This window comes from Sus scrofa, chromosome 9 (genome assembly GCF_000003025.6).
Source record: "Sus scrofa isolate TJ Tabasco breed Duroc chromosome 9, Sscrofa11.1, whole genome shotgun sequence".
Classification (NCBI taxonomy): domain Eukaryota; kingdom Metazoa; phylum Chordata; class Mammalia; order Artiodactyla; family Suidae; genus Sus; species Sus scrofa.
Window position 1 is genome coordinate 96,221,778 of NC_010451.4, and position 14,669 is coordinate 96,236,446.

The 14,669-nt window shown below is 35.6% G+C and overlaps 1 protein-coding gene across 7 annotated transcripts in view; it reads left to right on the plus strand.

Annotated features, from left to right (window-relative positions):
* SEMA3A (semaphorin 3A) overlaps nucleotides 1–14,669 on the plus strand; it is a 453,014-nt gene that overhangs the window by 286,841 nt on the left and 151,504 nt on the right. Inside the window, exon 1 of one of the 7 annotated variants that reach the window (XM_021063481.1) lies at nucleotides 72–1,101. The exons of the other annotated variants lie outside the window; for them this stretch is intronic. The gene's annotated coding sequence lies outside the window, so the exon portion shown is untranslated. Of the gene's footprint in view, nucleotides 1–71; nucleotides 1,102–14,669 lie in introns of those variants that run through there. 7 annotated transcript variants of the gene reach the window in all.

Consider the following 14,669-nt stretch of genomic DNA (forward strand, 5'->3'; position numbering starts at 1 on the left):
AATTGGAGCTATAGCTGCCGGCCTATACCACAGGCATGCCAGATCCCAGCTGAGTTTGAGACCTATGGTGACGCTCTTGGCAACGCTGGATGCTTAAACCACTGAGCAAGGCCAGGTGTCAAACCCGTGTCCTCGTAGATGATAGTCATAGTAAATAGTCATTACTGCTGAGTCACAAGGAGAAACCTTGGATGGGGGATCTTAAGCAAAAAAAAATTCTGGAGTGACCCTCCACCATTTACAGCTGAGGGCAAGCAGAACATGTCAACAATCCTCTCTACCAAGGAGAGAAGGAGGCTACCATTTATAAGGGAAATCGGCATCAGGTTTGCTCATTAGTTACCAGGGAAACCAGCAGCTGGGGCATATCACTCACAGCCCCTCTAGTTAAGAACCATCATAAGGCAGATGTTTCCCTTTAGTCAACTAGCAGGTGGAGCTGCTCTGGCCTAAAGGGCATGGGGCAAGCACATTCAGTTCATGTGTGTAGGGTGTAGGTGAAGCAGGAACTGGTCCAGAGAGGATGTGCAAAGAGCAAGAGCACAGAGCACAGAGCACAGACACCCACCCTCTCTGATGAGATGGGGATTGGGTGGACCCCAGGTGGGTTTCTCCTTGTCTGGTGCTGCTCATGGCAATTGTTTGGCAAAGCAGAGCATAAACTTTACTTCTTGATCAGAGAATGGGAATGGAGAGATGGTATCCCAAAGATTCCTTCTCCTTACAGATGGAGGTAAGAAACTTTTAATTGGTTAAGAGGTGGGTCTGCCCTCAGAATTGGGGAAAAGAGCAAGCACACGCAGTCCTGTAGGCTCCTTTGCAAGAGGCAATAACTGTGCCTAACAAAATGCAAATTCCCAATTGCTAGATCTCATCCTGGAAAGGAAGCAAAGGTCACTTTCCCCACAGTGAGCCTCATCTACGCAGGCGCCGCCCTGTGGTCAGGCAGGGACCTGTTCAGGGTGGTCGACTGACGCCATGTTGGCTTTTTCTGGCTGCAGCTGGTTCAGCAGATTCGCTTCTGGGGCTTCTGCCTTAGTTGGTGTTAAGCCAGCATAGCTGTGAGCAGAGCTTGCCGGATTGTGGTGTGGAAAAAAGAAAGTAAGTTGGCCTCTGTACTGGTGTGGGTCTCTTCTTAGGACAAGATAATGGACTTAGAGAACACCAAACATTTTCCTGGTAGATAATTCACCCTCCCCAGCTGGCCCCATGCAGGGCCCGTGCACTAGCTACCTGCACCCCTGGATCCAGGACCTGGACCTGTGGAGACCCAGGACTCCCAGGACCAGCAAAGCCACCGCAGAGGGTGTGCGGAAGGAAACAGGTTGCCTGGGGCTGGGCTATAGTGATGCCCTTTCAGCCTATAGCGTGGGCGCGCAAACTGCTTAGGGCTTTGGCAGCTTCTCCCTGAGCAAACCTCACTGGGGATTTTGTACAGCAAATCTATTCCTGCGGAGCAACACTGTTTAAAGAGCATTTCAAGGATGCCTTCTAGCACCCCTATATTTATGATTAGGGTTCTAGAATTTTGTTTAGGTCTGAAGGGGCCCAGAGCAGAAGCTGGTCAGGAAGGAGCACACCAGATGTCTGCCTTTGAGCCACGGGCACTGCCTTCTTAGCTTGGGGGCCTGGCTGTTAGCCCCTGATTCCACAAGGCTCACTTCTCCACCTTGTTGGCAGGAATGATCCTCAGAGTCCTTTAGAGAGGCGTTCCTGGCTCAAGTGCTTTGTGTATTTTGAATCCTTCTTATTAGGTGAATAAACATTTCCCATTATTATATCCACTTAAAAAAAAGGGTCAGCAGTTATTAATATATGGAGAATGTGAAGTAATTATCATAGAAAATATTTTCTAACTTTTAAAAAAAGTTTTATTGGAGTGTAATTTACTCAAGTGTTTCAGGCATATAGCAAAGTGAATCAATTATACATATACATTTATTCATTCTTTTTTCCCGTATAGGCTATTACAAACTAGAGTAGATTTCCCTGTGCTATAGAATATCTTAATTAACTATTTTATTCAGTAATGTGTATATATTATTTCCATTCTCCTGATTCCTCTCCCCTCCCCCCCCCCAGTTTCCACTATGGTAACCATAAAATTGTTTTTTAAATTTGTGAGTTTCTGTTTTATAAATAAGCTTTTTTCATATAATTTGTATTGGATTCCACATATAATGATATCACGTGGTATTCGTCTTGGACTTAGTTCACTCAATGGGATAATCTGTGGGTCTGTCCATGTTGTTGCAAATAGCATTATTTCATTCTTTTTATGACTGAGTAATATTCCGTTGTATATATGTACCACATCTTTATCTATCCCTCTCCCTTGATGGACATTTAGGTTGCATTTATGTCTTGGCTATTGTTAAGTAGTGCTGCAATGAACATTGGAGTGAATGTGTCTTCAAATTATGCTTTTGACTGGATAGATGCCCAGGAGTGGAATTGCTGGATCATATGATAATTCTACTTTTAGTTTTTGAAGAAACCTCCATAATGTCCTCTATAGTGGTTGCACCAGTTTACATCTCCCAAAACAGTGTAAGAGGGTTCCTTTTTCTTCACACCATCTCTAGCATTTATTGTTTGTAGACTTTTTGATGATGGCCATTTTGATTGGTATGGGGTGATACCTCTTTGTAGTTTTGATTTGCATTTCTCTAATAATTAGTGATGTTGAGCATCTTTTCATGTTTTTTTTTTTTTTTGCCGTCTGTCTGTCTTCTTTGGATCTATGTAGATCTTCCCATTTTTTGATTGGGCTGAATATTTTTTTGATAGCAAGCTTTATGAGGTCTTCATGTAATTTGGAGATTAATCCCTTGTTGGTTGCTTCACTTGTAAAGATTTTCTCCCATTCTGTTGGTTGGCTTTTTGGTTTTGTTTTGTTTTGTTTCCTTTCCTGTGAAAAAGCTTTTAAGTTTAATTAGATTCCATTTGCTTATTTTTGTTTTTTTTAATTACTTTAGGAAATGGATCAAAAAAAGTATTGCTGCAATTTATGTCAGTGTTGTGCCCATGTTTACTCTAGGAGTTTTTTTTTGTTTTGTTTTGTTTTTTAATGGTCCTTTTGTCTTTTTAGGGCTGCATTTACAGTATATGGAGGTTCCCAGGGTAGGCGTCCAATCCAAGCTGTAGCTGCTACCTGTGCCAGAGCCACAGCAATGCTGGATCTGAGCCACATCTTCAACCTACACCATAGCTCATGGCAATGCTAGATCCTTAACCCACTGAGTGAGGCCAGGGATCAAATACATGTCCCAGTTGGGTTTGCTAACTGCTGAGTCACAACAGGAACTCCCCTTCTCTAGGAGTTTTATGGTACCTAGCCTTACCTTTAGGTCCTTAATCCATTTTGAGTTTATTCTTGTGTATGATGATAGAAAATGTTCTAATTTCATTCTTTTACATGTAGCTGTACAGTTCTCCCAGCACCACTTATTGAAGAGGCTGTCTTTCCTCAATTGTATGTTCTTGCTTCCTTTGTCATATATTAATTGACTACTGGTGCATGGGTTTATCTCTTGCCTTTCTACCTTGTTCCACCAATCTGTATTTCTGTTCTTGTGCTAATATCATATAGTTTTGATGACTATAGCTTTGTCATATAGTTTGAAGTCAGGGATCCTGATTCCTCCAGTTAAATTTTTCTTTTTCAAAATTGCTTTGGCTATTCAGGTTCTTTTGTGCTTACATAGAAATTTTAAAATAATTTGTTATAGTTCTGTGAAGAATGTCATTGGTAACTTGATAGGAATTGCATTGAATCTGTAAATGGCCTTGGAGAGTATAGTATAGTCATTTTGACAACATTGGTTCTTCCAACCCAAGAACATGGTATTATCTTTCCATCAGAGAAAATATTTCCTAACTCTAGTTTGGACTGTTAAAGATTTTACACCCACATGCTTTCCCTGTTCATTTTTTTTTTGTTTGTTTATTAACCATAAGAAATACAGTGGAAGGTAGAAATAAAATAAAAGACTTTATGATTAAAATTAAATTTTACTAAAGTAATATTTTGAACCTCAACTAGAGTATCTACATTAAAGTTCATGATAGGATTATTTAATTCACATATACATTTAAGAAGAGTGTTTGGTTTGGAGATACCTTAGAAATCTATACATAGAACTTCCATATGACCCCGCAATCCCACTCTTGGGCATCTATCCGGACAAAACTCTACTTAAAAGAGACATGTGCACCCACATGTTCATTGCAGCACTATTCACAATAGCCAAGACATGGAAACAACCCAAATGTCCATCGACAGAGGATTGGATTCGGAAGATGTGGTATATATACACAATGGAATACTACTCAGCCATAAAAAAGAATGACATAATGCCATTTGCATCAACATGGTTGGAGCTAGAGAATCTCATACTGAGTGAAATGAGCCAGAAAGACAAAGACAAATACCATATGATATCACTTATAACTGGAATCTAATATCCAGCACAAATGAACATCTCCTCAGAAAAGAAAATCATGGACTTGGAGAAGAGACTTGTGGCTGCCTGATGGGAGGGGGAGGGAGTGGGAGGGATCGGGAGGGATCGGGAGGGATCGGGAGCTTGGGCTTATCAGACACAACTTAGAATAGATTTACAAGGAGATCCTGCTGAATAGCATTGAGAACTTTGTCTAGTTACTCATGTCGCAACAGAAGAAAGGCTGGGGTAAAAATGTAATGTATACATCTAAGGATAACCTGACCCCCTTGCTGTACAGTGGGAAAATAAAAAAATAAAAAGAAGAGTGTTTGCAAAAAATATCATAAGGGCAAGTATAAGAATCCATTTAAGCAGACATTAAAACATAGACTTTTTATGGTCCTTTTGGGAAGAAAATAAGCATTTTATCCCTCTTTTTCCCTGATATGAGTATAAGGTAAGAGGTTTAATGTCAATGATAACTGTGCTACAGTGTATGTTAAATCAGTATGTGCAGTTTCTCTGGATGTTATACAAAGTCAACTACTGATAGTTCAAACACTCTCTCTTTGATGTCTTCAAAGATGATAATCAACTGTATGGATGTGGATGATGTGCCTTTCCTGATAGATCCTCTTTTGACTTGAAGTCTCTTTGATAATTGCTACTTTTGCAATAAGAGCATTTTCAACTACCTGAATCAAGACTTTCATAGCAATATCACTTACTGGTTCTTGACAGTTAATGAAGTGGCAAAGCAGGGCTGATAAACTCCAGAGCCTATCAAGAGGGTTAAGTGTAGCATATTTTAGATTCTGATTTACTAAATGAGGTGGAAGTCATTATGTTCATCAAACAAACTCAGCTATGAACTTTTAAACTAATTTTTTGATTTTTTTAAAGGGGAAGAACTTTCTCCTTATTGAGTGCTTAGGGATGATAAAGTAACAGTCACAATTGAGAAAAGCTAGAAAATCTTTCTCAATTTTGTAATTATACTAGTTTCTACCACTTTTTGAGTTTCATCAGGCACTTGGCCTAATAAGAAACAAATGCTTCTTGTAAATAACACAAGAAAGTATAAAATTAAAAGTATATTTATAAAATCTTGGAAATTTTATTAAAAATGCATTACTGCTTAGGAACACAACAAATACATAACCTTAACTTTTAAAGCAAGTTTTGTTAGATGGAAGTATATACTGTGATTTTCATGACAATTTATTAATTTAAAGAGAAAGTTAAAAATAACACCTATGTATCTTTGAAGAAATATGGTCCGATTTAAATATATAGCATTATTTTCAATTATTTAATCCAAAGTTTAGTAATAACAATATTGTTGTAAAGATGTATATGTATAATTGAATCACATTGTTCCACAGCAGAAATTACAACTTTGTAAATCAAATATACTTCAATGAAACTTTAAAAAAGAGGCAAAAACCAATAAAATGTGCAAAAAAAAAAAGAATGACTAACAAAGATCATCTTTTTTTAACTACGTGAAAAATCAATATCAGGTAAATAAAAAAATTAAGATACAAGTGATCTTAGATAATGTTGCAGGACTCCTATTGTTCACATTGAACTGCTCTGAGGGATTCATTTGCATTTAATAGCACTAACACTTACTTTCTGTTCCTTCAAGTCCAGAGGTACATTTTATCCCTGTTATTCTCTGTACTCAGCTTAAAGGGAGAGTCTCAGTTTGGATGTGGTTGTGGCCAGCAGGGGTTAAAAAGACATCCTGTTTCACTCTAAATATAATGTTTATTACCTATCACTCTTAACATTGTTAGTATTGTTTTTGGTCTTTCTTTTGCTGTTTTTTTTTTGTTTTGTTTTGTTTTTTTAAGAGGAAAACAGTCATATTTCTTGATGCAGAAGTATAAAAGGAAGTTTAAGCAATTTTCTAAATCTGTTCTTGGAAAAGAGGTAAATCTGGTTGTGAATTAGATGTTTGTCCTTGTGGGGATAAATGTCTGGGTGTTGTGAACTGGTTTAGAGAATCTTTAGTATCTGGTGTCCTGTGCAGCACAGAGATGTACTTGATATAATGGACCCTGGAGAGCGAGGATTTTCCACAAACAAGCTGGAATTTTAGCTTCATCTTAGGGAATCACTTAGTTGTCCTCTGGGCTCTTAAACCAAACCTGGCTTATATTATATTTAACTTCAGTCCCATAACAGTGCTAAACAGGACCCAGTCTTAAAATCTATTTACAATAGAATGTGTTTGGAAAAGGAAATAGAATAATTTAAATGTGTCTTATTTTCTCTGTAAGGTAAAATGCTTAAATTATTTTGTTTCCATACAGAATTTTAGAAGTAGTACTATCAGATAACTTTGCAAAAATTTATTTGGACAGAGCAGAATATAAGGAAAAGTAATTTTGCCCAAATTACCTATTTAATAATACTATTTATCCCATTTTCGTGTGTGCATGTAGAAAAATTATAAAATTTCTTTGAATTGTTCTGAACCAGCTTTATTGGGGCATCTGACTTTCATTGCTTAATTAGTTCTAAAGTATGTACACTCCAAAATTAAACACATTATTAGAAGAAAAATATTTGTAGTGTGCCATCATTAATAGGACAATATTGTCGCTAAGACTAGAATGTATCCACAACACATAGTATGGTTTCATTTGAGGTCATTGGTTTTCAACACCATCCTCTGCCATCTCTCTCCCACTCCTCTGCAGGGCATTCTGATTCAAACAAAATCCTTTCATAAGTAATCCAGAAGCTTTCATAATAAAAATGCATCTGTTCTAGTTATAGATGTAGGACATGCTCTATGAATCCCCTCCCCTCACCCCAGAAAAGATAATTAAAAAATAATCTCTGGTAAACAACTTTGTTTTTTAATTGATAAACTAAATCCATTTGTTTATGGCATTCAGATACTATGAAGTTTAGAGAATGAAGAGATTAGAAGTAGTAAGGACAGCAGGATAAATTATGGTTTAACCCATGTGCACTATTATACGTGATAAACATATCTATTTTATGCACCTAATCAGAAATCCATCTATTCATTCATTCGATAAACATACAGTAAACACCTTTGGTCAATCAAATCTAGGGCTTAGGTGATGCCTACTCTCAGCCGCAAACAGCTGCCCCTCTGATTTAGTTACTTGATTTATCCTTGGGGATATTCATATGATCTGGACTTCCTTGTGACCTTCTTTCTCCTTCTCAACTTTATTAATTAAATAGATTCTTGTTTTGATCACAAGGGGACACCCACAAACACTGAAATACATATGTTCTCCAGTAAGTTCACAGTTGAGAACATGTTTTTGTCAATGAATAAAAAAGACTTTTTTCCTCCATACATGTGTCTTGGGATAGAAATAATAGAATAGTACTAATTAAATACTGAGTTTTTTCCCTCAGTTAAAGCTCATTTGTTCAGCATTGAGGCAATTTAAATAAATAATTTTTAAATATTTTAAAAAATTCTTATAGTAGGCATATGAAACAGATAATGGGTGACTAAGTGGTTTTTAACTATTCTCCAAACATTAATATTTTACACAGTTTTATTACTGGAAAAATGAAATGTTCAATTTGTAAGTACTAGAATACATTTGCTTTCTTATAGTCATGTGGGGAAATGCTAGTTATTTGAAGTACACACTGAAACATATGCTATAATATATGTAAGTAATTGACCAAGACTGCCTGAAAAATCAAACTTTCAATTAATCAGTGAAGCCTATTTTTTTAAACTTTGCTGATGATGCAATGATTAGCACTCTTAGACATTTAATAAGCACTTGCTGGTGAACTGATTGATAACAGAAACCTGCCTGCAGAGGAAGACAGAATGAAGAATAAAATTTTAATCTCTGGATTACTAGCCTGTCACTCAAAGTATCAAATGAAACTGATGTGAATTATAAAAGAAGAACCTACAATTCAGTTCTAAATTTTTACTTATGTACACAGAAATGAGTGCTCAATTGCAATGTATAATTTGTATTAATAATTTTTGTCCACATTGAAACATTTAGTTGCTTTATGTAATAATGACATTTAAACTTTCATTGTTATTCTTTCAAGGAGAAGTAAAAGTTAACATTCTGCCTTAGTAATCTTGTAAATCGTTTGCAACTTTTACTTTTGAGCATATACTTGTGCCCCAAATTTACTGACATCATGGATCAGGCAACACAAATAAAAAGGAAAAAAAATTGAAGTCGCAATTTTTCTAGAAATTTATTTAGAAAGAATGAGAGAGAAGAGGTTTAGGAGACCTAAATTTCAACTTAGCCTCTACAAGTGTTAATGTTAAAGTCATTTATGCTGTTTTGTAAATAGATGCATTGAGACTTTATAGTCTAAAGGTCCCCCTAGGTCTCAATTCAATAATTAGTTAATTATCTAGTTAACTATTTCCTCTATGGATAATTAGACCCATATGCAACTGTACTGACTTTATATCTAAAAGAACAAAACATGTACCCTTAATGCCCATGTAGGTAAGTGGCGTGCAATTAATGCATTCGTGTGTGCTACAGTCAAAGTGTGTGGGGCATCAGAGGAGAGAGTAACACCTACTAATTCTCAAGGCTTTCATGGGAGATATAGCTTCTGACTGTACTTTGAAGCATGAGAACAGGGAAAATAAATAAAAAGCAGGAGGAGGCAGGCTAGATTTAGAGAGGAGTAAATTGGCCATGTCTGATAGAATTGTGCAAACTTATAATCATAAAACAAGATAACAAAGAAGATTAGGGACTGTGAATTTTATTACAGAGACTGGGCTAAGGTTATGGTGGTAGGTATAGCTGCTTTTTTAAAAAATATAAATACGTTTTTGAAATAGGTTCTGGTCAATTTTTATAATGATGCCTTGAAGATATGTTAAAATTGGGAGGAATTGAAGATAGGGGACCAGTTAAACCATTGCTATAAAATACAGCAGTAAACTCTTGCTATTATGGTAGTTTTTATGTTTAATATTGCTAGTTAAACAAGACTCTGAAAAACTTTATTCATATGATCACTGTATGTAAACTGACCATATCAGTACTTAGCACATAAATTTTTAAAAAAATAGCTGTTTTATAGCCATGTTATAAGTTAGGGTTTAGATGGCATCATTTTATTGGTTATTTGCATGTAATATTTCTAATTAGAAAAGCTAGTATATAATTTGACATACACATTGCTACATTTATTTTTTCCTAGATTTTTTGTTATTATATTTCCTTTTTTTCTGATTTTTTGGTGGTTTTTTTGGTTTTTGTTTGTTTTTTTTGTGTGTGTGTGTGTGGTTGTTGTTTTTTTTTTTTTTTTTTTTTTTTTTGGTCTTTTTAGGGCCGCACCCACAGCATATGGAGTTTTCCAGGCTAGGGGTTGAACCGGAACTGTGGCCACTGGCCTATACCACAGCTCACAGCAAAGCCAGGTTGGAGGCCAGGAATTGAACATGTGTCCACATGGATATCAGATGCATTTCTGTTGAACCATGACCGGAACTCCTGGTGCATTTTTTTTTTTTTTAATGTGTTTCAGATACTGTTTACTAAGACACTTGCTTCTATGTGCCAATACCAGGTATATACCAGGAAAGGGTTCTAGGACTAGGAATACAAAATTAAGTGAAAGCAGCATATTTCAACTTTAGAAGGGGAGCAAAAAGATAATGCAGTGGTTAATAAACATTATTACATGGTACTATGTTTTGCAGAGGAAGGCATGGTACATTGTCCCCTACAAGGTTGGAGAATTCAGTCCGATATCTGAGTAGACTTACATGGCAAGTGAGGGTGAAAGAGGGAAACTATTGGGATATATAGCATTCTAAGCTCTGCTAACTATAGATAGCAGGCCATTGGGGTAACTGGGAATAATTCTACATAAGTAATTGTGTATATGTGTAAATATATAAGTATTACTATATATAGATACATGCATAATTTCATACACTCCATTGGTGAATGAGTCTAAAAAAGTGTGGAAAATACAAAGTGCCCAAATCACATACATGTTGGAAATTTCTAGGTAGGTTTTAAAGAGGCAAGTGATGTAATGTCTGTGCTTTTAATTTTGATTGAGTCCTCGTTTCAATGAATGTATTACTAAGAATTTGTTATTGCTGTAGTTTCTTGAATGTGTGGGTGGTCTGTATCCTTAAAGCTGGTATGTTTGAGAATGTCTTATCCTGCTACAACCTGCTAGCTATATACCTACAACCTACTAGGTATATTATTATTATTGAGTAATTGAATAATATTATTGAATCACATTTATTTTCACTTGGGTATTGTGCAAATTTTTGTTTTCTGGGAAATAATGTTGCTTAGATAAGGATGAAGCCCACCTGATGACTTTCCTTCAGTAGGTGATTGGGTTTTTATTCGTGGATTCCAAATATATCCTTCCTTTATTTAGTAAGTTTCAAAATTGATCCTCTGTAAGATTATATTTTCCTAGATGATGACATTTCTGTCTGCAGATATGTCTTTAAGATTTGTTCTCTGTCTTTGTTTCCTGTTTTCTTCTCATTAATCCATTTCTTTCAAAGAAAGTTGTTTAATTTTCATATAGTTTAGAACTTGGGCAACAAGAATTAATCCCCTCTTTTCTATGTCAGTTCCTCTTTCCTATGCATATCAAATGCATTTTGGTTAACTTTTTATCCGCTCCTTCTGACAATGAGCGTGTTAGCTGGGATAGTTTAGAGTCTGCAGTTGTTATTGTTTGACTTGAAAAGAGTCTCTGAAATCTTTGATATATTTTCTTTACCTACAGTGGTTTCCTTTAGAAGGATAATGCACACGCAATAAATATTGTGCATGTGTGTGACATTAGAACAGTACATGGTTAGCTATAGTGATGATGACTCTTTTGAACTTTAGCTGTATGTCTACTCTATGGAAATTTTCAATAATTTTATAGCCCTATAGACTCCTGGAGTTTGTTTATGTAGTAAGTCATTTATGGATGCAATATATATGATTTGTTAACACTTTGGTTAATAATTATATCCTGACCCCTAGCCTGGGAACCTCCATATGCCATGGGTGCGACCCTAAAAAGACAAAAGACAAAAAAAATTATGTCCTACCTGGTATATATGGAGATAATGCCATATTTTAGTATTCTATCCCAAAACATTTCATGCTTCACTATATTGAATATATTTTCTTAACAATTTATAGTTTAATATTCCATTGGTATTAATTTCTCTCTTCATTTAATATTTTGCCTATATTTTCTGCTTAAATTTTTCCATGAAGGAAATAAAGTTAAAAGTGTCTTTTTTCTCACCATTACCAGAAGAAAGTCATATTTGTTTTATATTAAGATTATTCTCAAGGCAGTGTATAACATGGCTTCTTGGTATGAACCTAGAAAAGCAGTTCTTTTCAAAGATCATTGTAATAATCAAGGGAAGAAATTATAAGGAACTTAACTATGGCAATGGCAGGAGGATATAAGCAAAAGAAAATGAGGAAATTACTGTAGTGTTGAACAAAACTGAAGTGGTAGATTGATTCTGTGAATGATGAAGAGGATTTAGTTTTCATGATGCTTCGGGTGAGTGATATTTGCAGTTACTTAAAAATGTACAGAAAGGTGATGATGTCAATGTAAAAAAGAAAAGGGGGTGAGTTCTGATCAAGTCATGCTGATTCTAAGATGTTGTGCCATATCTAAGTAGAGGTTTCTATTAAGCCTCTGTTTGGTTTTTGGGGGAAGTCTGTCTTGAAAGATATATATTTGTGACGTCAAAATACCACTAATGACAAAAACCATAGTTGTAGATAAGATTATACACAGAGTTATTACTGTATAAAAGGACCCAAGTACAGAGCAAATAAAATAATATAAATATTTAAGAAACTATTAACTAAGGTGAATTGTGTGGTAGTGAGAGGTAATCCAACTCCTCAACAACTAGTTCACAGTATACTCCAAAGTGTATTCTTATATTTCCCACTTCTCTATGATCAGTTCTTAATATTATCAGAAATTCTTCCATCTTAGAGTAAGATGGAGCCTGGCCTCCAGTGTCAGGTGAAGCTGAATATCTCGACTCTACATCTCATGAGCTCTAGTACCTAGGCTATTCCCAATATCTATCTGAGTCACTTTCCTCATGAGAAAAAAAGGAAATGAAAATTCCCAATTCAAAATGTTGTGAGACTTAAATAAGTACAGTATTAAATTGTTCAGTTTTTTGGCACATGGTTAGGCATTGGCATACTTTTTCCATTATAGTTTGTTTATAGTGTTCTGTCATTGTCAGTTTTCTACTGTACAGCAAAATGACCCAGACACACACACACACACACACACACACACACACACATACACATATATATATATATACACATTCTTTTTCTTACATTATCCTCCATTTTTTTAAGGCCAGGCTTAATTACCAAACTCTTTCTTCAAGGATTATCCATTTTGGAGTTCCCATTGTGCCTCAGCAGTAATGAATCTGACTAGTATGCATGAGGACAAGGGTTCGATCCCTGGCCTCACTCAGTGGGTTATGGATCTGGCATTACAATGAGCTTCTGTATAGGTCACAGACAGGGCTTGGATCTTGTGTTGCTGGCACTGTGTAGGTTGACAGCTGTAGCTTTGATTCAACCCCTGGCCTGGGAATTTCCATATGCCACATATGAGGCCCTGAAAAGCAGGGCGGTGGAGGGGGGGAGGATTATCCACTTCGCCTGGTGGCATTAATTTATCCCCTGTCAACTTCCTTAGCTCTTAGTAAGGTGGTCGTTTATTTAGATTTTGCTTCTCTGAGGTCATTTGTCTAAATTCCCATCGAAAGTTGTATTCATCTTTATGGTCCACATACTTCTTAGCTGTGTTTGATAAAGTGTTGTGGCTGCTGGCACAACTGGAGAAAGTAGGAAATTAAAGTAAAAGTGACTTTCAGACAAGGCTGTTTAAACTGCATGCACATTTTGAGTGTTGCCTATTGAGAAGATAGATTTTTCTAAGTATATTCAAACAAAACTTAACACATTTTGTAAATTGAGAATATATTCTCAGCACCACCCCCCCAAAAAAAAAATGCAACCATGAAGAGACCAATCACATTGGCTTTACTGATTGAATGGTAAGATGCACTGGCCAGAAATTCTAGGAGTAGAGTACATCATCCACAGTTTACCTTAGGGAAGTAGTTCCTAAACATAAGTCTGTGAAAAGGTATTTCCCTTCTGGGTAATAAGTTTTGGAAACTCATACTTGATGAAACAAAGTCAGAAAAATAAGGTGAATTTTTCCACAATGTGACTTTATCAATCTCTAAAGATTATCTTTTGTATATGTATGGGGGTTTTTGTCTTTTTGAACATTTTTGTTAAAAAAAATCCCTCCTTTTTGTATAAAATGATGGTAGCAAATAACATTTCGTCGTTTTGTTTTTACAACATAACAAAAAGTTGCCAACTTTTATTTCAGCCCTTATTTTGCTTTTGGAAATTTAAGTAATAGTCTAGGAAGCACTGAAATATAGGATCTAAAAATTTGGGACCTTGATGAACTTTCCAATGTATACAAATATCTGGATGTAGTCATCATTTAGCCAAAATATTTTGGCATCATATAGACGTAAACTTTACTACTTTAAATAGGATCTTTGTTCTATGAAAAGGACAGAGTTCGTGTCGTAGAAAAAGGACATAAGCCTAAAGCTATCATTGAATGCAGGCAATTCATTAGAATCCAGCATCCGTGGGGTCCTGTTACCTTTCAAGCTATAAAACTTAGAAAAGGGAGGATCTTGGAAGGGAGGGAAAAAGGAGAGAAATAGAAATAGAAATGTCACGGAAGACAGAAATACAGAGAACAGGGTGTCTATTATTTGGATTTGAAGGTCAAGTGTACAGCAGTTCTCCATCAAACCATAAAAAGTCTAGTTCTGGGCGGTCTCGCATTCTAGAAATCAGTATTCATTTCACTGCCTTTTTGAAATCTGAATCGGTCATTGTATTGTAATCATCTGTATAAATCTGTGCTTAAATTAAAAATAATCAGAACACCATAGGAACTGTACAACTTTATTATGTAGCAATAAATCAACATGTATTATTTTGATATAAAATTTCTAATCTTTTTTCTTTTCATATATTAAATATGCAAAACAGTATTACAAGATAAAATTTCAGTATCTTAAATAATGTGCTGATAATGATTGCTAACAATTTCTTTTTTTTCTTTATT